General features: G+C 39.8%; 1 protein-coding gene across 2 annotated transcripts in view; it reads left to right on the plus strand.

Moving 5' to 3' along the window:
- Positions 1–658: 658 nt before the first annotated feature.
- peak1 (pseudopodium-enriched atypical kinase 1) overlaps positions 659–22026 on the plus strand; it is a 128387-nt gene continuing 107019 nt past the window's right edge. For both annotated transcript variants that reach the window (XM_088080300.1, XM_088080301.1), the window contains exon 1: positions 659–839. The gene's annotated coding sequence lies outside the window, so the exon portion shown is untranslated. The remainder of the gene's footprint in view (positions 840–22026) is intronic.

The following is a 22026-nucleotide window of genomic DNA, read 5'->3' on the forward strand; positions in this document are numbered from 1 at the left end:
ATTATTATTATTATTATTATTATTATTATTATTATTATTATAGCAGAGTAAAGACACCATAAAATACTCCCACTGAAGAAGCTGAAATCAGATTTTTCTCAAAGCGATCAATCAATTATTAAGATAGTTGACAACTGATCGATTAATTATTGCAGCTATAAGGTAATATATTATATTTATGATGTAAGAACCTTTATTGAATGCGCCTATCATTACATTTATTGCACCTGTGGTGAAGGACACACACAGTCAAGGCAGCTTTATTTATATAGCACATTTCAAATCCAAAAGCAATTAAAAGAGCTTTAAGCAAGAGAAAAAAAATTAGGATGACAGTAAAAAAAAACATGCAATTCCATGCATTACCTGGTCAACCAATTAAATTGTGTGTATTATTTTTTTTATTTTTTTGTGTGTACTTTTTAACTTTTTCCACATCCAGACACTTCCGTGAACAGATGCATAAACTGAAGTTGACGGGATTGCAAACCCATATATCCTAACGTGACAAATGCAGAAAGGTCTGAATTCCTTGAGTGGATTTCCACATTTCCACAGACGGTTTGGTGTGCCTTATAAATTGCGCGTTCACGCGGTTCTCCTGGCCTGCCCAGTATCCCACTGCGCGCGCCCCCGCTCGAGGCTGGTGGAAAAAACTGCAGCGGCTGTTAGCGGAGCCACGCAGAGGAGCTGTGAGCGAAAATCACTGGCACGGGCAAGAGTTGAGCTACACACACTCGGATTTTCGTTATTCCTGCCGAGGACGACGGTGTCAAAACGGGAATTTATGGCAGCCAAGAAGTGTTAGTACCCGCGGAGAGATATTCGGCGTCTGAAAGGTAAGGAAAAGTTAGCTAAGGTTGCTTTTTTCCCCAAATTGAAAGTGTCTCAGCTACAAGTCTCGCCAGTTTCCTTCGGCTGCCAAGTTCCAGTTTGTACAGCAGGGAAATATTGCGGAGAAGCTAATTTGAGTTAGCGCTTATGTAAACTAGTACGGAGTCCAAGTCCAGGGATGCGAAGACAGCGGAGAAGTTTGCAAACGGTTGTTACGTTTCACCGTATTTCGTGATAATACAGTTTACCGACTGCGTGCCGACTTCGTAACGTTGCAGCATAACTAGCTGCTGCTGTCATAACTGGACCGAGGGCTAAAATGCTGCTCCGTCTGCTCAGACAGTGGACTCTGCATGTGTTTGGCTTTATTAAAAAGTTAGTTTAGCGTACACCAGGTTTGGTCAGGAGTCCATACCAAAAGACAACTTCACAGTGTTTACAATATGGGATAGGCTTCTGCCGACCAAACAGGGGTCCAGGGACAACCACGGGTCTTTCAGAGGGAACCAGTGGGAGATGGTTTTATTAGAGAGATATTTTATCGCGCTAAATGCTGATTTAATATGAAGAGAGTTGAGTGGAGAGAGAAGACGTGATACTGTTGCCAGCATTGTTCCCCTTCTATCAGAGCATACTTTTACTGCTAAGTTACTTATTATGAAGCAGACACTTAGTAGAAGTCTGTGTTGTAATGTACATTTTAGTGGCGCTGAGAGTTATACTGATTTGCCAAATAAATAAAAAATAAAACTAATTGGACTCGGAGTGTAAAATAATAATTCATTTAAATGTGTTAATTTCGTGAATTCACCCTTACCCTACTTGTAAATAATAGCGGTGGGAATCACCAGCTGCTCCACGATAAGATATTATCAATATACTGGTCACAATCCAATATTATTAAGATCATAAACATGTTGTAATATGCTGAGTATAACATGTTTTGTGATGTACAGTGATTTTGTTTACCCTTTTTCAGCTGCTAATTATGTCCCCAAAGGAAAACTTAATTAAACTCAGTTTTTTTTTAAAAAAAAATAAGAGTTATAATAAAAGTTTCCAGTTTGTTTATCTTCACATTTTAATATTATAGTAGGCTACCAAAAGTTTCATTTATATTTGTAATATTAATAATTTATATAATATAATAAAATAATCATCCCTGCATCAATACAATATTGCCATGGAAAAAATATAAAATATATTCCAATAGTGTTTACCCCCCAAGTAAATGGGTGCAGGGGATCATTCTGCCTCGTCCTCCTTATCCATCAAAAACCTGTTTTTAACCTGTAGTCTATAACAGTATGCTTACCCAGGTGAGACTCTTTTACAAAATAACACCCATGTTGTTATCCCCATGGCATGCCATTTACATTTGAATATCCAGAGTGGATATGTGTTAGCTAGCGTATTATAAAAAAACAGTTGTTGCTGTCTGCATTACACTAGACTTTGATACCAGTAATAGTTTTTTATCAGAGACATGCTTTGAATGTTAGTCTCTCTGCCCTTGTAAATCTAAATTGAAACTGTAATTATAACCTACAGTATTAAGTAACACATAAAATATACCACTATCAGTACTGTGCTTAATTTTCGGGAAAAAAAGCTTCTCTAAATTGCCCGTTATTGCCATCTACTAATGAAGACTGAGCAGTGAGCACAGAAGCTCTGACAAGAGATGACAGAAATTAAATTTTGAATGCAGGCCATGTGTAATGAGCAAATTTGGGCTCATAGGGGTGATATGAACATTTTTAGAGGTGATGTGTTCACCTGAGTTCTGAGCCATGTATTTGATCTGAACGACACCTGCTAAAATCAGGTTGCATGATTCTGTTTGATGATGAGAAATATTTTCCAAATATTTGCAAAAGCATGCACATTCAGTTAACAAAAAAACTAGGTGCTGGACAAGATATCATACAAGAGAAGCACATCGCATAGTACTATCTAATGTAATTCTGGGTCCCATTTTTCCTAGGAATACAATAGAAGGCATAAGATGGGCATTAAGCATTGTGTTTTATTGTTCAGAGCAGGACTGAAAAAATATTTAGTTTCCAGGTCGGGGGTTAAACTATGGAAAGAACCACCACAATTTTCTGGCGATGTCTTCAAAAAGCTTTTTTTTTGCTTCCACCTGTAGTCCAAAACTCAAAGGCATTTGTTTACTACCAAAGAAAAACAGCAAATTCCTACATTTGAAATGCTGGAATTAGTGAATATTTGGCGCTTTTGCTTGAAAAATTACAATTAGAAACCAATTATGAAAAAAACTGCCAATTTGTAAATCCATTTACCGGTGAATTAACTAATCCTTGTAGTTTGGGTGTAAGAGTTGAGAGAGAATGAGCAGCACAACATGTGCTGTATGTATTGTAAATAACAGTCAGCTAATTGCTCATCTTGCTTCGATCATTTTACCACAAAATCACACGTAACACATGTGAACCATACCCCGATCTGAGGGTGGATTTCCAACCCACGCGTCAACACGACATGAGCATGTGGGTTAAAAGATGTTCAAAATATTGTCAGTTTTTTGGGAACACGTAACAGTATCACGCTTCAGAAATCCATATCAATGGAATCCGAGTTGCATTCCTGTGGAAATCCATGAAATGTTTTACTCTTCTGCAATAACAAAACAACACCCCCCCTGTTTATGTGAAGAAGAATGTGTTTGTGAAAGTGGCACATTCTTTAGTTTCAGTGTCACAAGTTCAGGCCAGTGAAAGTTGAAGTACATTGCGACTCTAAACCTCAGCCCATTCAAAACAGACCCTGGGCTCTTGATAAATGAGATGTTCTTTGTGCCTTCACGTGGGACTGCAGTTGTCAGTTCTTGTTTTTACTTGCTCCGTGCTCTTGTTTTGATTACCACTCATGAGTTGACAGTGTCAACAAAGCCAGGCGTCTGACATTGTTACTTCTTCACCTGTTTAAAGCGGATGGGGAGGCGGATTTGCCAAGATTTCAGATTTGCCTTCAGATAAGTGCCCTGCGGATGCCTGTCCCCAAAGTACGTGGGACAAATATTTGTTGGATTGTTTCCTACAGCTCTGAATCGTGAACATACCTGACATTCTTTGTGGGGAGCAACAGGAAGATAGTGGTTTGTGGTGATGTTTCTATTTCACAGCCAGGCTATGAGAGGTTTTGTGATTCACAGTGTCTTTGACTGATAGAGATAAAATTGGACAGTTGCAGGATAAACGCCTAGATGTTCAGAACATTTCATGGCATCTGTTATTTCAGGGCAGCTGCTCAATAGTCACTAGTATTTTCTGATTGCTTATCATAGCTGTTGTATTGATCTTAGCAGTTTGATAGAGGAGATGACATAAATGTGACACAAATTAGCTTTTCCATTACAATAGGCTCTTTTTGTGTTGTTAAAGAATGCCATAGGTAACTCACAGGCCTCGAGGCACATCATGAAATGGCAGTGCAATGAGATGTTCAAAATCAATCCCTGCACACTGTGAATTGGAATGAGAATAGTTTCTGTTTGCCAGAGAGATCAATGACTCAGAGCTTCACCTGAACTGAGGCTTATCACTATGTGTTCATCAAATAGATGTCATTAGGAAGTGGATGTGAGTGCCAGTTAGCGATAAAACAAATTCTAATCTTTGAATTTTGAATGAATGAAAGCAGAAAGACTCTGCTTGTTTGTTTCTGTGGAACAAAATAACTAAATAGCTGGTGCTGCTGCCGCATGTTTAAACATCAGTTTTACATAGCATTATTTCCCTTTGAAAGCATTTAACACATTTGGTTATAATTTTGGCTTTAAGTCAAGTATGCAATTTATCAAATTGACTTAAATTAGCCATTTTAAGACTGAAGTGTACACCTCACTTATGCTTTTATATCTATATGTTTTTTCAGAGAAATAGTAGTATAATTTTTTTGGAGGGGGCGCATTGGATTATTTATGAGTTAGGGCTGGGTAACATATACATTTATATTGATATTATGATATGAGACGAGATATTGTCTTTGATCGTAATAGAGCTGATCAGATTGGTGGATAAGAGGAGGAGCTGCTGTGAGTGAATGCAACTTTTAGACAGAATGAACTGTTAAGTTTCACTCTCAGAGAACCAGATGTTCTGCTGCTCTGTCTGTGCCCAGAGTGCGCCCTGTGATCAGAGTATGACATGTAATGATTAACCAAACAGTATATTTCTACAGCGCTCCTAATGAACAGTCCAGCTCTTTGTGGTGGCAGATGTTTTAATTGTGGCAGGCCGCCGCAAATAATTTTTATATTTGGGAAGCCCTGGAGGTATTTGGTCAAAAACAATGTGATATTTTGTTTTCTCCATACCACCCAGCCCAAGAATGAGTGCACTCTTTTGTTCACCTCAAAGACAAAAAGTTATGCACCACCCCTCTTGATTTAATTTCATGAAACTTCACCTGAATTCCAAAAAATAATTTGGATTGTTAGAAAAAATATTGTGCTCCAGAAATAAGGGGAAATTCAGATCTCCAAAATGTATTCTGTGAGCTTTAGTTTACATAACTTTCATCTTAACTATTTCAGTAGACTGTATTCAGGCAACATTTTTATTATTTCTTTTTTATTTTCTTATTATTACACAGTTGGTTCAATGGGAATATTTGTAACCTGGGGTTAAAAGCAATGAATGCTTATTTAGAAACAATTCAAAATGTGTTGCTCGGCCGATATGAACCACACAAACATTTGTTTTTGAAAATTCAGTGACATAATTAGTAGGTAATTTATTTGTTGACAGAATGCATGTATATGTGTGGGCTCTGACACAGGTCTGTGATGGAAGTCTCATGTGACACCATGACCCTTGACCTCTCCCCCTTGCCCTGAGCCAGGGCTTGAGCAAGGGAACAGGTGTAACCCAGAGGTCAAGTAGCGAACACACCTCACACACACACACACACACACACACACACACACACACACACACACACACAAACAGTAGTGTTGCAAAATGTATTACATTAGTTTTCAAACTGGATTATTTTTACACTAATATGTGGTTTTGTTTTGTTTTTTTTTATTTTTCGTAACAATTATCTGACTCTGATTTCTGACCTCAGCATACAAATGTAATTTGAGGACAGTAATAACACTCTGTCATATCATTGAAAATACTGCCTCTCGATACTTTCACCTTATCTTTCATGCATCTCCTTCACTAAAGTGTCTCTGAAAAAGGCCTTGAATCCCTCAGCTGTTGCGAGGCTAGATCTGCTCTCTGACCCACCTGTCGAGAGGAACAAGTCAAATAACATTTTCTTTTTGGAAATCAAGGGAGTATCACATTCATAATTTATATTCTGATATTCTTGTTGATAGGGAAGTAAACTGTTCATATTTACACCAACATCTCGCTCACAGTAGTCCTTGTACACAGTAAGTAATGATCAAAATGAACAGAAATGTTCCTTCTAACACTCATCAGTTGGTTGAACATTTAGTGAGATAGGAAATAAGGATCAAGGTCTAAAGTTCAGGATAACACACCTGCATCACTTTACGTCTCCAAATAAAGGTCTTCAGATTAACAAAACAGAATCATATTTCAGTTTTTCCAATTGTCACACTCTTTGTGATAAACAGCATTGTTCCCCTTTTACACCATCACAGATCTGGCCATGTAGTAGCCTGTTAAAGAAAACACTCCAGGCTTTAGAAGGTCACACGAGCCTGATAAAGTGCAGTTTGGGCTGGAAGCCATGTCTTAAAACTTCAGCTCTGTCTGCAATCAAGACAAAGCTGGAGCCCAGTTGTGTTTTGTTTTGGATCTCTAGTCTTGATATAATTCGTGTTGGCAGCTCCAGGTCGTGGCTTATGCCGAGAACATTTTGCAGCTATCAGGCAATAGCACAGCACCCTACTGAAAGCAAGTGTAGTGTCATCTGAGTCATCCAGGTGGGATGTTGTCAGAAGACATTAAAGTAATCCTCAGGTTTCCAGAGGTCAATCAGATGAATCGTAAAACATTTTTCAGTTCCAGAACAAGTTGGGTTTTGTTTTGATTACCAAAAGCCTGTTTTTTATGAAACAGCTCTGTACTTTAATTGAAGTGCAAACTAATCACATAAAGTGACAGACTTTTCCAGTTCACTTGATTTCACACTTGTTGCATGTAATATTACATTACTGTAATGCCAGGTAGACAGAGAGTTATGAGTCATGTTTGTATTTGTGGCTTGTTGCAAGAAGGTGGATGATTAAGGAGCAGATTACAGTGACACTGTCATCTTATATCAAGCCAGAAGGCATCTCCTCCTGTCCGGGTATATGATCTACGAGACAGAGACAATCATAAATGTCTCACCAGCGACCTTGCGAGTGCTGTGCTTATGTTCGTCAGTGTGTCTGCGTGACCATTTGTGTACTCAAATGTTCTAAACGTGACCAAACATGCAGCTTGGCAAATATTTGTTACTGTGGTGTGCTTATTTCTAAATAAACAGCAAAATTGATCTATGGTACTGCATTCAATGTGAAGCTTTTACCACAAGGAGTTATCTTTTATTTGTTTAATTATTTCTGTTTCACATTCAGTGTTGACTTTGTAAACCGTTGTGATTATCTGGAAATCGAGGGCTAGGGCTGTGCTGATAAGCTATTAGCTCAGGTGTTGACCTTGAAAATGAGCTTGTCTAATGAGCTATTAGCTGTGTTGAGGCAGTAATAATGTAGTAATGCTGCAAATGAGAACTGTTGAATTAATCAAAAGGCGCATTTGCCTGTAGTGAGGATGTTCAGATCCAGCCTTTCAACAAGTTATTCATGCTTTACATGCTTTACATTGTGCCGTCCCAAGCTGAATACTTAGCTGCAGTTTTCATTAACTAGTCAGAATGCATTATTCCAATAACAACAACAGCTATTTTGTGATGCGTACTTATGGGGTACTATTATCTTAGAAGATGACCTTAATGACTTAACTCTGGCTAAAAGCTGTATGCTGCTGCTCAACCCTTGTCAAACTTTTTCCTTTCACCAAAGCGTGTGATTTAAAAGTGTGTCTCCTCCTCGCAGGGCAGGCAGAGTTCAGCTATTCAGCATATCCCAAACTGACTTAATGGGCTGAAGCTGTTGGAGTCAGTGATTTAATGCTGTCAAATATTCTCCTTCTGAACTGAAAAGTGGGTGTGGGATGGACTACTCCTACCATCATCGTCATCCTGTGGGGTTATTAAAACAAAGGCTGAACCAGAGCCAGTGGTGATGTAAGGCCTTTTCATTGTTGACGTCTTCCAGACCTCTCACCTGTCTCCCTGCTTGTAAAAAGCACTACGATGTCTCGTTAAAGTCTGTTTAATGGCTGATTGATGTGGGTCATGTCGGACATTAGCTGTTGCTTTTGGCCGCCAGTGGAAAGCCTAATGGATGAAAACGTGGCAGCATAGAGAATGAATGCGCTCCCATTTTTGATGTTGAATAACCTGATGGTGCACTTCTGTCTCAGACCCTCTAGGATTTCTCCCTGGCTTGGAGACCTGCCCTCACACATGGTTCTTACACCACTTGGTTTTCAGTTTGAATATTTCTGAAGGAAAATTATGAGCCTTGGCCATTGGCGAAGTCAGCTAAATCATTTTATTCGTAACAGTGTTAATGATTAGAGCCTTGACAAATTTGTTTTCTTTGCACACAGATTTTCACACGCTTTATATGCCCTCTGTCCTTAAGCAGACTCTATGACCCTGAAACCAAAAGCTTCATTCGGAGATTCCTTCAAGGGTTCGTTCCAGCTGTGTTGCATTCCAAGCTCGATATGTTCTGTTATTTCTCAGGCTCCAACTTACCAACAGAGCACTAATGGGGATACTGAGTGATGCTGTGGCTGCAGCCCGTCAGCGGTGTTCAAGAGATTTCTTAGCTTTTAACTAGAAAACTTGAGAGTGGTAGTTCATTTTGAAAGAAGGCTGTAAAGGAAAATGTGCATGTTTTTGTTATTATTTTTTCCTAAAGAGGACAAAAAAAAGTTGTTTGCAGTTTCCTCGGTTTTGGAGAAGCACCCGAGCCAGTCAACTTGTTGTTGGGGGAACTAACGTTTACCACAGCCTTTTTTCTTTAGTAATTTCCCATCTTGCAAAAGTGAAAGTACACCTTGTTTTTCAGTATCACATATCAGCCCACTCTAACAGAAACAACGACCACGTAGGTCAACTTTGAAGCAACTTAATATGACCCATGCTAATGTTTATTGTAAGGTGCTGCCCTCTAGTAGCCTTAGTACTAAAAAGTATGAAAAAGTATATCGTGTATATTAGAAAAGCCCTAAAGGATGGGCAGGAGGGGTGGCAAATGGGTCAAACAACCTCAGGATTGTCACCCAGTAGATCGGGATTTGTGTCACAAAGCCAAGCTTGACTTCTTTTAATAACATAGACTAGTATGCTAGTGTGAGTAGCATGCTACGCTAGTGACATACTCTATTTGATGTGTTGTATGTGACATATGTTACGTGAAATATGTGGTCTTGTTGCTTAAACCTAACCAAGTAGTTTTTGAGCAGAACTGCAACCGTTTCATGACGTTAATGACAAAACTGTGACCTTTAGATCAGTAATTGATATGTCATTTTGGGGTTGCTGATATATGAGAGAATGTTAAACAGATTTAACCAGTAAATTTGCATTAAGAATGCGCTCTCTGAATATTAAGTTTCCCTGTTAAAAGTTAATAGCCTATATGGTTGATTCATGCTATCTGCCCTTAACTTCAGTGCAGACCGGCAGTGTCAGAGCAGGGAGCACGTAAATCATTATTAGTTGTTTGGGGCAAAATCAAATCATACCCCCACAGAAAATGACTAATGGGCTGCTAACAAATGGGCAAAAAGCCTGACTATCAGGCTGATCACATTTCCCCCGTGAAATGCAAACTCAACTTTGCGCTAAGACTTTGAACAGACTTCTTGTGTCACTTGTGTCAGCATTGTGGCTGAAATGTATCAAATTAAGGTCTCTAGCCAATTGTTTTTGGAGTTTTGAGGGAACTTGACCTTAAAAGTCCCAAACCAGCAGTAAGGAATGTGTCATGCAGTAATTACTCCATGTGGCCTAATTTTTCCACCTTTTAATTATTGTCTTTGAAGGAACTTTGCTATAAATTCTTTACTCTTGAGCACTGACTTCTCAGGAGATTAATCTGTGCTTTCTTTATTACCATGAAATGTGGAAACTGTGCCTGAATAAATTATTCTTCCTCAGAGTTTTGCAATCCTAGCTCCTAATACATCCCTCACTCTGAGAACTAACACAGCTCACAGCCTGAGGCCGGAATGAGAGATGGCCAATAAAGACCCAACAATATGTGGTTGGATATCAAAATCTCTGGATGATTCTGGTATCCAGTTTCATTTAGAGGCAAAATGCCTTCAGGCCCGTTCCACAGCTCTGCATTTCTGGTGATTAAATCTGGGTGTGTATATGGATATGGGCTAAAGCAAATAACTATGAAATACAAATAATATTCTCTGTCAACATTGTGGGTACAGTGTCATGCAGTCACATGAGCCCACCCAGCATGTGTGAACGCCTGCATGTGCACGCTTTACATTTCCAACACTGTCATCATGTATCTGTGGAACAGGTGAAAAATATCGCCTGCATCAGCAGTGTTTCTACAGTTTGGCTTTTGATCTGGGAGAGTGTTGGCACCAGTCTGGCCCAGTGGCTGCTGCTCTTGGGGATTTGCCTTGACTCAGTCTGACTATCAAAGACCGTGACTGACTTTTACACTGGACAACTGTCACCCAGCAAGGAAACAGACACTCTCCTGACAATGTTTGTCCTAGGAGAAAATGCTCTAACTCTCTCAAAGAGCTTCAATTTGTGTAAATCAAAAAACAAAAAAACAAAACAGTGATGCATGATCTCTGTTTTTTAACTGCCTTGTATTGAAGTCCATATATGGAAGGATAATCCTCCCCTGTAGGATCTGTGGTGATCTATCTACACAAGTATTTGTTTGAGTTAGGACAAGGCCTGTGTGATTGGTTGTTGCTGCGGTGAGGCCAACACGATTCTGGCTTACTCAAATGTGTTGAGAGCACAGAGGGGTACTTGCATTTGGCCAAGTTTTGACCTCACCAACTTCGCTGGAGTCAGCCTGCATCTTAAAATAACACGCTACATGTTGTGCTGAAATCTCTCAGACATACCTTGCTGCTGTTAGACTTGTTTACCATAGTGAACCTGAGATCCCCCTGCTGCTGGCGATTACAGGGCTGGATGGGGGCCACTTACATGCCTCAATATTATCTTGTGCATTAATCTGAAGTTATTCAGGATGGAGTATGTTAGGTTTTTGGAGGTGCATTATCTGAGTTTGTGTGTGTGTCTGTGTGATATCAGAATAGAGGTGCACAGCTTTGTCTGCAGAGGTGAAATTTCATAAAAAATATTTTTTTTGGAGTTTGTCTTTGTTGATTTCCCTTTAGTTGTGTGGATGTAATTCATATGTCTCTTTGTGTAAATATTCCATATGGATCTTAATCTGCACCTTGACAAAGCTCACTGGAATATAGAAGTCATAAATTACAGATGAGATGGATGGGGGTGGTGGGTGTGGTGCTTTTCTGCAAATCCACACTTATTAATGGCTCTTCCTGACACTGCAGATGTACAAAACCTTTCCTCCACTGTTCTGAAAGCTAAACTAGGTCATGGTGACTCACTTATTTCCATCCAAATGTGAAATTTAGCAGCTTTGCTTCTTATCTCTTGTTCTTACAGTAAGACCTCTTGTCTTTTTTATGGCAGTTTCTAATCTTGTCCTAATTCAATGAGGAGCAGGGATGCCTTTAATGCTTCTGTGCATTGGCTTTGGCTTATTTGAACTATTGGGAACATTGTGTTAAGTGCTGTCTTGAACTGCAGTAGCTGACAGAAATACAGTATACACTGCCAGTGTAGTGTGGCTACTGTCTAATCACAGTTTTAGTGCCTTGCCACAATGCATAGAACATCAAGCAAAATGAAATGTAATGTGAGCCCAGTTTCTACGTCATCTATACTGTAGACCAATGTTGGCACACAAATTGTAAACAAAAGAAGTAATCCGTTATTTGGATTTAGACAGTACAGTAATTAGGTCACCAAAAACCACAGAAGGATAGACAGTATGGCCAACATCTTATTCATGATGTGTTTAAAATCATATTTGTTGTTGCATTTAACTGCAGAGTTAAGTTTAATATTTGACACAAACGACCTGTCTAGCTGTTGATAGCACTACCTCAACACTAGATGGATGTTTTGTACATGATCAGGTCGTATCCTGCATTTATGTCACAGTCTTTACATCCTTGTATTCTCTTTGTAATGTAGAACGATGACAGTAAGGTTTGCCCTGTCTCTTTACTAAACAGGAGACTATTGCTGTCCAGTGGTCCTCCTCTTCATTTACTGTGAACAATTATCACAGCGAACAGAGGGTTTGCAGTGGAGATGGCATCACCAGATGACCTATGTAACTTGAAGTTCACTAACTCAACTTCTAAATGTTTTCTTCATTGTCAACAGTCTCCATTGGAAACATGTAGGACAAGATACAAGCGTCTGAGGCAGACCAATCCCAGTTCTTGCAGTCTGTATGTGGTGTATGTAGGACTCTCTGCAGTCTAATTCAACAGTCCAGCAATAAATCCCATCTTTACAAATATATGATGATGATGATATGATGCTTGGTTTTTGCTGAAATTGTTTAAGGCATTATTAAATATTTTAGTCATTTTAGAGGATGCAATTTGTGGTGGTGGTGGTGGTGGTGGTGGTGGTTAGGGCTGCTCACTAAAAGTGGAAGATTCAAAACATCAGTCGTAAACCTCTCGGTCCACTAAGATTATTTAATTCAAACTGTCCATTTATTTATTTGTTTGTATACATTCATTTATTCATTTTCCATAACCACTTGTCCTCGCAAGGGTCGCAGGGGGGCTGGAGCCAATCCCAGCTGACATCGGGCAGAAGGCGGGGTACACCATGGACAGGTTGCCAGACTACCGCAGGGCTGACACATATAAACAGACAACCTTTCACGCCCACAGTCACACCTAAGGGCAATTTAGAGTCACCAATTTATTTGTATATTTATTATTTATTTGTTATTAATTATATTTATTTAGATAATGCTGCAGAGCGAGTGCTCCTCTTTTTCACACTGCTCTCTGGTACAGGCAGCTGTGGACCCAGACCCAGGGTGTGTCTGAGTGAAACGGAGGCAGCTGCCTGCAGGAAGAGAGGCTGTGCCAAGTCAGGCTCCAGGATAACATTATCTTCTGCCTTCTGTATAGATTCTGTGAATTTACAGTTCACAGTAACTTAATACATTACAGTCTCTGGCTTTAAAAAAAAAAATAAAAAAAGATCTAGTTTTCGCAACAAATGTTGTTGCACATTTCTGATTTGTTGTTAGCATAGTTAGCATACATTAGCTTTCCGTGCTAATTTGACCCTTTGCTTCTGAGTCAGGTATAGTCCTAGTGGTGGTGCTTTTATATTGTGATTTTTTTATTTACACTACCAGGTGTTTCTGTTATTTGCTCAGCCCTGTTACATTAACAAGGGTGGATTAAATAATAAGAAACACCTCTCTGTATAATGCATTTGGTTTAGATAGGTGCACCTTAAAACATTGAATGTAATTCCATTATGTAAAAAACTATAATATGAATTAGAGCTTACCCATAGATATCAGAGATATTGACTATTAGTATAGTGATAGTATAGGTCAGCTTTGACCACAATTGATTTTTCCTTGGAATTGCGCTTCTTGATTCTGTTGACAATGAGAGAAAATTATATATGTTTTTAATATGAAGTTCGAGCAAAGTAAATTTACTGGGATTCAGATGAACAGTCATACCTGACAGTATTTGTCACTGAGCATTCCAAGGTGGTTAAGACACTATGTAGCATTCACGGTGAAAAAATGCATCCCAGCCTTCACCAGTGCATCACTTGTAAACAAACATCCGCCACCTGACCTTGCCTGACACAGCATGACTCTTTTCTGCAAAGAATCCGGTCGGTGCTGCTCAAATTAAATCTGCAGACTCACCCCATTTCCATGTCACCCAGCTGAGAGAGGGCACATCTCATATTACCTGCTCAACTGCTGTCGCCGTCTCCCATACACACACATACAGTACACACAGCCCGTCCATGCTGTGATCTCATTAGCAATATTAGTGCATGCCGAATCTCTGTGACAGGAACTCCCCCTGGTTGTGTAAGCGCTTGTTGTTCAGTGCGTGACATGATCTGGATCACATGAAGAGTGAAATGGCAAGAAAACAAACACTCCCATTCCTTTAGACCCTGGCCCAGACCATGCCCATACCACAGCTATATCAGGCTGGCAGACTGACGGGGGCTCCTGGCTGGTGGTTCGTTGGCGATGAGATAAGTGTGACGTGTCTGTCTGAGAATGGTGTGAAAGCAAGCACGTTGCACTTTGCGGAAAGAAGTTATGGAAGTCCTTATCTGGATTTTAGGAGCTGGTGGTTTTGGTGTTTGAACTGACTGCTTGCTTGTGAAACGTTTGGTATGCGTGAGTGTGTCATTGTGATAGCAGGTGGGTGTCCTGCCCAGATATTGGCATTTAGCCAGTAGATCTGGGCCATGGAAGGAGGAAGAGGAGGAGGAGGAATTGGAAGTGCTATGATCCAAAGGAGTGTTGACTGACAGGAACAGTGGCTGTGTGCAAACTAGCCAATGAGCACGAGGTTCGCAAACAAGACCACAGCACAACAAGCTCAAGTATTCAGTTAATTTCATATGTTTGGACTCAATACCGGGACAGCATATTGCAAGTTCAAAGTGAAAATGTGATGTTCAAACACAAGAATTGGTTTCTCCCTTGGTTTTGCTCTTGCAACGTTAATGCACATCAAGAGATTTCTTTTGGAAAGTGTGTTTGTTTTCTTTCGTGGAGAAGAAAGGATGTAAATTGAGGATATACACACGTGTATTTATTCTGGCTTGCATATTTCTCCCCTGTGCCAGCACATCTTCCCTCTGGGCGAGTGCTGGAGTAGAACACCTGCACCGACACGTGCTGGGGACCCGGCAAAGATCAGAGGAAACCCTTTTCATGTTTGTTTCTTTTAGCGTCAGAAAAAGCAAGGTGGTCTTTTGGGGTGGAAAGTGCACTCAAGAGAGGACTGAAACTGGAAAGATGATAGCATTTCTTACACTGTGAAACACCCCCGCTTGTGTTATCATTTCTGGTTAATGTGCCATTGAGAATGTGTAACGGGTTCAGTTGTTGTAAAAAAACAGTGATCCAAGATGTTTGATAGCAGTTAAAGACACCATTCTTACTCAAGGTCATTTTGAACTGCCGTCTAAAATTTATCAAGGGAAATATGACTGACCGATTTGGATGAGATCAATTTATCTAGGGGTAATTTTAGTATTGTATGCACCAGTGAACCTTTGTAATTTTGCCAGAAGTGCATTGGACTCATTAACCAGACAATAAACTAATCTAAATTGTGTTGTAAACCAGTGCAGAAATCTTTTGATGAATCATTTTTAGATGTTTTTAGGTCACTGTCATCAGAAAGTAATTATTTTATTCAAAACTGCAGAGTTAATATCATTAAATATAACTTCACATTGAATATTTATATAAATGTATGGCTTTCCTATACAAGGACATTGCTCATTTGAATTAAATCGATTTACTGTATTCATTAGTTAAGTAAATAATGATTCAGCCTGTACTGTTTTTAAGGAGGTTGAAATTTGATAATGATTCAGATCTTTCTTTCTTGCTCGCTTGCTTACGCGCTCTCTCTCTCTCTCTCACACACACACACACACACACAACCATGCACAATATCTATCTATCTATCTATCTATCTATCTATCTATCTCTCTCTCTCTCTCTCTCTCTCTCTCTCTCTCTCTCTCTCTCTATATATATATATATATATATATATATATATATATATATATATATATATCATATAACCCATACTTTCCCTAAATCCACCATCCCTCTACTTTTAATTAAAAGCTATCTCCTTTGCACACATGCTCATCAGCCCCCCATTACATCTCAGCCAGTTAAGCAAGACATGTTAATTTATTTTTACTCTTTAAGCAAAAATTAGGCTCCGTGTGGAAGCATGACGGAAAGGAAGACATGCATATTGATGAGGCTGACTTTCTTCATAAAGGGCTTTAATTAAACAGGTTTGTCACAGAAGGTTTATACAACAGCAAAGGATATTAAGACAAATAAATAAAAGAGCAAACATATCAAACATAAAATGAGGTCAGCACTTGTGTTCTATGTATGTTGTACAACAAAAAACTAAGTTTTCTTTTTAGTCAACATTTAGTGAATTTCTTATGTTACTCATGTAATATCTAGATAGTTTTGTTTTCCTTATTTTAATCTACTGCATTGCCTATAATTAGTCGCAGATTGGTGTTCAGCCATAATAAAAGAGGCAGGTAGTAGTCATACCAGGGGTTCAGCCAGCACAGAGAGGAAAGTGAAACATACTTAAGTTTTAAATTGCAAAGCAGTGGGCTGCTCTGTTTGGATTGCTATGCAGTGCACATTTCAGAGAGACTGCATACTGGATTTTACCCAACACTGTGTTTGTTTTGCTGAATTTCATAGGTTGACACCTGATGCAATTCTTTCATTCAGCTCAAACAAGCAGCTCTTTGCAACAAGCCATGGGTTGTTAACAGGTTTTAGCTTTTATTGTAATTACATGTACTGTGTTCCCTCATATGCTCATGTGTTCTGCTATCAACAATCCATGCACACATGCCCACCTCCTGTGTGATTGTCTATTAACCTGTCAGTCAAAGCTTTGTGGGTAGAAGAAATTATACACCCACAGTTGTCAAAATGCTGTATAGATGTAAAAATGTGGGGGTATAAAACCAGAAGCCCAGAGGGTAGATGACATGTAACCTCAGGCTGGATATTAAATCTCAGGCTGGATATTAAATGCACCTTACACCACCATAACAGTGTTCCTTAATGTGAAAATAAGGTTTAGTGAATATGTGATTTTTCAGAGCAGAGCTTGAAGGTCAATTTGACATTTTGGGCAAACCTTGTCAGAGGATGCCATTGGGCTCACATATGAAATGTGAAAGATTTATTCTGTAAATCAGTGATCAATTATTTTTTGAGCTTCACAACTCTCAAAATGACTGCCTTCACAATCAGGATGTGATCCATTCGGTCTGATAACATTTTGAATGTCTGAAAGAGCCGTGTTATTAAATAATTTTATTCCAATTTATGCTAGCGGAGGGCTAACCAAAAATAGCCGCTCGGCCAGTAAAAGTTAGTAGCCTGGCTGCGGAAAGTCTCTAGTGCACTCTCTAGCTGGGAACCTTTTTTGGCTTCATGTGCCACTGAGCAACTTTAATAGGAAATAATGTAGCTGTGCCTCCAACACTGTGTCTAGTTCTCTATATTTATACATGGAAACAAAATTTTAAACCCAGATCAACGTAAAGCCTGGTATCCCTTAAAAGGAAGGCACTCCTTTGTCAGCAGAATCCATCTATCATTAGTGGTGTCAGATGATACAATTGTCTGTTGTAATCTTAGAATGTAAAAGTAATGTGTGTCTCTTTACATCAGCAACTGGTTTGACTACCCATTTTTGAAGTTTTTTTAGACTTAGAAGTGTTCTTATTTGGGTGAGGGGCTGGCACTGTGTAGGAGCGAGGGGTGAATCTGACTGCGAGGCCAGGGGGAATAACCTGTCACTCTAAGCAGGTTGTCATTATTTATGCGTAACTTTAAGCTTTAACAAAATGTGTACAGCTGAGTTATTTAAACATTCACCCCCATATTTTGTCATGAAGTGTGAAATTAGCTATAGAGAACAAACTGTTTTTTGTGCCAGGCCATAAACATGTTTATTTCTGCTGTAAACTAGGGCATTTGAAGACGGGGGTCTGTAGAGATGGAGAACTGCAGTTTTGGGCCCTTCTGTATTGACTTAATTTTTCAGTCCCGGAGGTTGCTGCTTGGTTGTGATCTCGGGACACCATGCAGAAGGAGTTCTGTTTAAGGACTAAGGGTAGTTCCAACATGGTTGGAGCATTTTTTTTTCTTTTTTGATTTGATCAAACTGATTAAAAATCACTGACATGGGTCTTTCACATGATTCTCAGTCCATTAAGACATCATGCAAAGGGTCTCCCTGTAAAAGATCAATTATAAAACTCAATGCAACACTTAGCTGAAAACATGCTGCCACTAGTGATTTGCAGTGATAGTACAATGAGACCCAGAGCTTTGAAGAGGGAGATTATCCGTATGATTAGCTTTACAGCAGCCTATAGTGTGAATTCAGTTCTTTACATACATGCTCAAAATGCTGTCTACATCACGCCTTGGGGGTTGCAAAAACATTGTAACGTTGTGCTCCAGCTCATGTTAATAGGCTTCCCCAGGGAGTGCAAGCTTGATCCCGAGTGATGTCTTTAAGCCACTTTATTGAGTTTACATCACTCCAAGTTTTATCTGGCTCTCTTTAATACAGTTTTAATGGTCAGTCAGTGTCTTTCTGTCTAAACCAGGCCTGTGTTTTCTTTGTACCAACTGGAGTTTCTACAGCTTGGTGAGTCTGCCGATCTGTAATTAGTGCCAACCATAAACAACCGGAATCCCACTGAGCACTGCCACGGGTGGCTGCCCTCACCACGACAATCTGGATTTTCCCTTTTGTCTTCGGCTGTGTCTGATGTAGAGCCAGCTGCCTGCCCTGGGAGTTAAACAGTGGGCCTACCGTATAGAGAAAGGGGAAGAGATAGTTGGGGAGTGGAGAAACATTGATATTAAAATAAATACAAAGAGTATTGAAAGATGCAGGAAGAGGAAACTTTGTAAAGACTGTGATAAAAGAGGGTCTTGTTAAGTAACTTGTATCCAGGAGATGTCAGAGTCATTCCTGTCCTCCTGCACAATCATATTTAAATATAGAGTCTGATGCCATCTGAATGTGATGCAAGCCTTCTGCTCTCAGATCAGTACAGATGCTTTTTTTGCCCCGGCTCCAAGATGCACAATAATGACATCATGGCAAATGTACTGCAGGGTCGCTCTCCATTCCAGTTGTTTATCAAGTTGTTTGGCTGGCATGCTTATTCTTTCACAAATATTATATCCCCTCAGTCACTTGTCACAGCCTAGCCTGGTTGCATTTTCCTCAAGATGCTTGAGTCATGACATAATCCTTTTACCATGGAGACAGAGAGGCAGGCTTATGGGGGGTTAGGTTAGAGTAGACTTGTGTGAGTCTTTTGTTGATGGTCTTTTTGCAACCATATTTTTTCAGATGTTGGTTCAATCTTTGATTCACACAACCTGCAGCTGTTATCTGTTTATCAGAGTATTATTGATTGGCTTTTAGAGCAAGAACATCAAATCCTAGAGAAAAAAAACTCCTCAGTCCTTCCTTTTCAGTCTGAGAATCTCTAAATCCTTTTTATTTGAATCTGGAATGCTTTCCTTTCCAGGCTCTTGCAAAGGTCATGATGAACTCTCAGTTGTTGCATTCTTGGGAACAGGGTCTTGGCCTGAAGACATGCTCCATGGACCATTGCAAACAGTCGGCTGCCTGTCCTGTGGCCTCCCAGCCCACTTAGTCTGCACACACACCAATGTAAGCACAGAGGCTAAGAGGAGGAAACATCTGTGCATTTCATGCAGATGCCAGAGTGTTTGTGAATGTTAAGAAGCACTGTTTATGTCTGTCAGTGTAATATGAGGTCTGAAAAGATACTTATTTGCCTAAACTGTTGTGGTGTTTGCTACAAAATGAATGTGAATCACAAAAAAGAATATCAGAGGCTGTTTCCTCTCAGTTTAATATTGTCCCTCCTGACAGATATCTCCTGTATAGCTTTTTTAATATTAAATATTTCTTTGCCATGGTAAGTCTTTCATGAGCAGAATTGTAATAGCAAACATGCCAATGTTTTTGAAACGCTTCTCTTCAAGTCAGTGAAGTACGGTAATGTCATATGTGGTTTGAGGGCTAGTATCGGGCAAAGTCTTTGATTTAGGTTCTGTTGAGCTTGGAGTGTTTCTTTCCAATAGGGATCTCTTTAGTCGTAGCTTGAGTCGTAGATCAAAACCTCAGTGCATGTGTGTTTGCCTAAGACTCGCATCTTTACCTTTTATATTATGTCCTCTCAACTGCAATATCCTGGCAGGTCGACTCAGTCTCTTAGTTTTGGTCTCAGAGTGATCATTTCTAAAACTTAATGCATGAGTCCAAGTTGTCCATCCTGGAATAGCAGCAGCTTGTAAATCAAGAATGCCTGTGGAGGCATTGTAATACAGGCACAGCTAAACGTGTGGGTGCAATCTGCAGTAGTGCTGTTGGGATGCTATAAAACAGTTTGCAACACAGTAGCAACAGCCGGGTGTGCTCAGCTCTGTATCAGCCCTGATTACCATTGCTTAACTGCCATAAAGGGACATATGGACCTGTTAAGCTATCTGCCTACATAGAGGTACTGTAGTGCACTGTCAATTAGATCCAGAGGAAGGAAATGGTTATGGCTAATACCAGGAGCAAAGGTAAGCTCAGGGGAAAACTGGCCTGACTCTGTACATAAGTATTAGACCGAATATCTCCTTTTCTAGCTGAGATATGAGGAGCATTTTGGACTCAGTAAAATGTATGTTTTTTTACATTTCTGTTTTCTCTTGTAGTATCTTTAATCCCTTTTACACTTTCCTCTTGAAGGCATCAATTTTAGGCCGTTATGCAGCCTTGTCCATCTGTATGAAAAATACAATTATGGAATGTGGGGGACAGGGCTGTCTCGCCTTTAGGCTGGCATTGGAGGTAGTAACGGCGCCAAAATGATGTCTGTGTAAAAAGGACAGCCGGCAGGATGGGATCATAGGTGACACGGATGTCATGTTTTAGTGACATAATTTAAAAAGCAGGTCTTTGCAGTTAGCAGCAAAGTCAGAAAAGAAGAGCAGCAGCCAAGGATGTCCGCAAAACACTGAGGAGCTTCTTATCCTCAAAGCAGGAGAAAAGATCAGCCGCCATATAACAGAGACAATTAATTACTATTTTTGCAGAAAGAAATGCCGACATGTTATATGACACGGCAGAAGCAGATGCTGTTGTGTTACATGTCACGCCTCTTTTGATTTCACAAGGCCAGCATGCTGCTTAAAATCACACACTGAATTGGCTCGATGCTGCTGCCGTTTGGTTCTGACTTAAATGCAAAGGTGGCGACTTTGTAGTGACCCTATAGCAAGATCTATGTGTAAAAGGGGCTTTTTTCATTCTCTCTGTCTACATGCTTTCTCTTTACAAGCTGTCTTAGCAAGACACAAGTGCCAAACCTCAATACAGGATTTTACTAAAATATGATTAAGACACTATACGTTCCAACTGAATTAAGCCAGTTAGATTTTTGTGAAGCATACACATTGACAGAATGAATGTGTACTCCCAAACATGGCCATGTGCCCAACACTCGCACCTGCATGAGTTCACACAAACATGCTGTTCGCCTCCCCCTCGTCCTCTGCCCACTGGCAACCAATATTAGTGTTGGATAAGACATTAAAGCTCGAGTCATGTTTAGCAAGTGGACCCTCTTAAAACAAAAAATAAAAAGGCTTTTGGTGTAAACAGACTCCCCACCTCTAAACCCTTGGCTCTAATAGCTTAGAACCACTAGCAATGTCCTCTACACTAACAATTCCTTATATAGCTCGGTTTCTTGCCTGAGCAGACTACAGCATAAAGAGGGCGAAACCAGAATGCCATGCCTGCAGGGATGAATTTAGGGCAGGGGAGTGGTTCATGTCTAATTTCTGTTGACTCATGGCTTTTAATGAGAATCGGGACGTGGCGTGACAGTGGTGTGGAGAGTGAGTTTGTAATGGTTCAGTTGGCATTATTAATGCACAGTGCCTTTTGGCTGGGCGATGTGAATGTTTATGAAGATTATCCCACATCAAATATGAGATGTGTTTTCAGGTTCATTCAGCTTGGTGCCTTGTAGAGAGGCACTGCCAACAAAAATATCCAGTTTGAATTCTATGTAGTACTTATTCCTGTTGAGTAGAGATAGATCTCTCATTATTTCCTCACTTTTTGCCCTGGTCATCATTTGATTATGTGCTGATGTTGT

Source organism: Plectropomus leopardus, chromosome 7 (assembly GCF_026936395.1).
Source record: "Plectropomus leopardus strain MGB_pleo_1.0 chromosome 7, ASM2693639v1, whole genome shotgun sequence".
In the NCBI taxonomy this organism is placed as follows: domain Eukaryota; kingdom Metazoa; phylum Chordata; class Actinopteri; order Perciformes; family Serranidae; genus Plectropomus; species Plectropomus leopardus.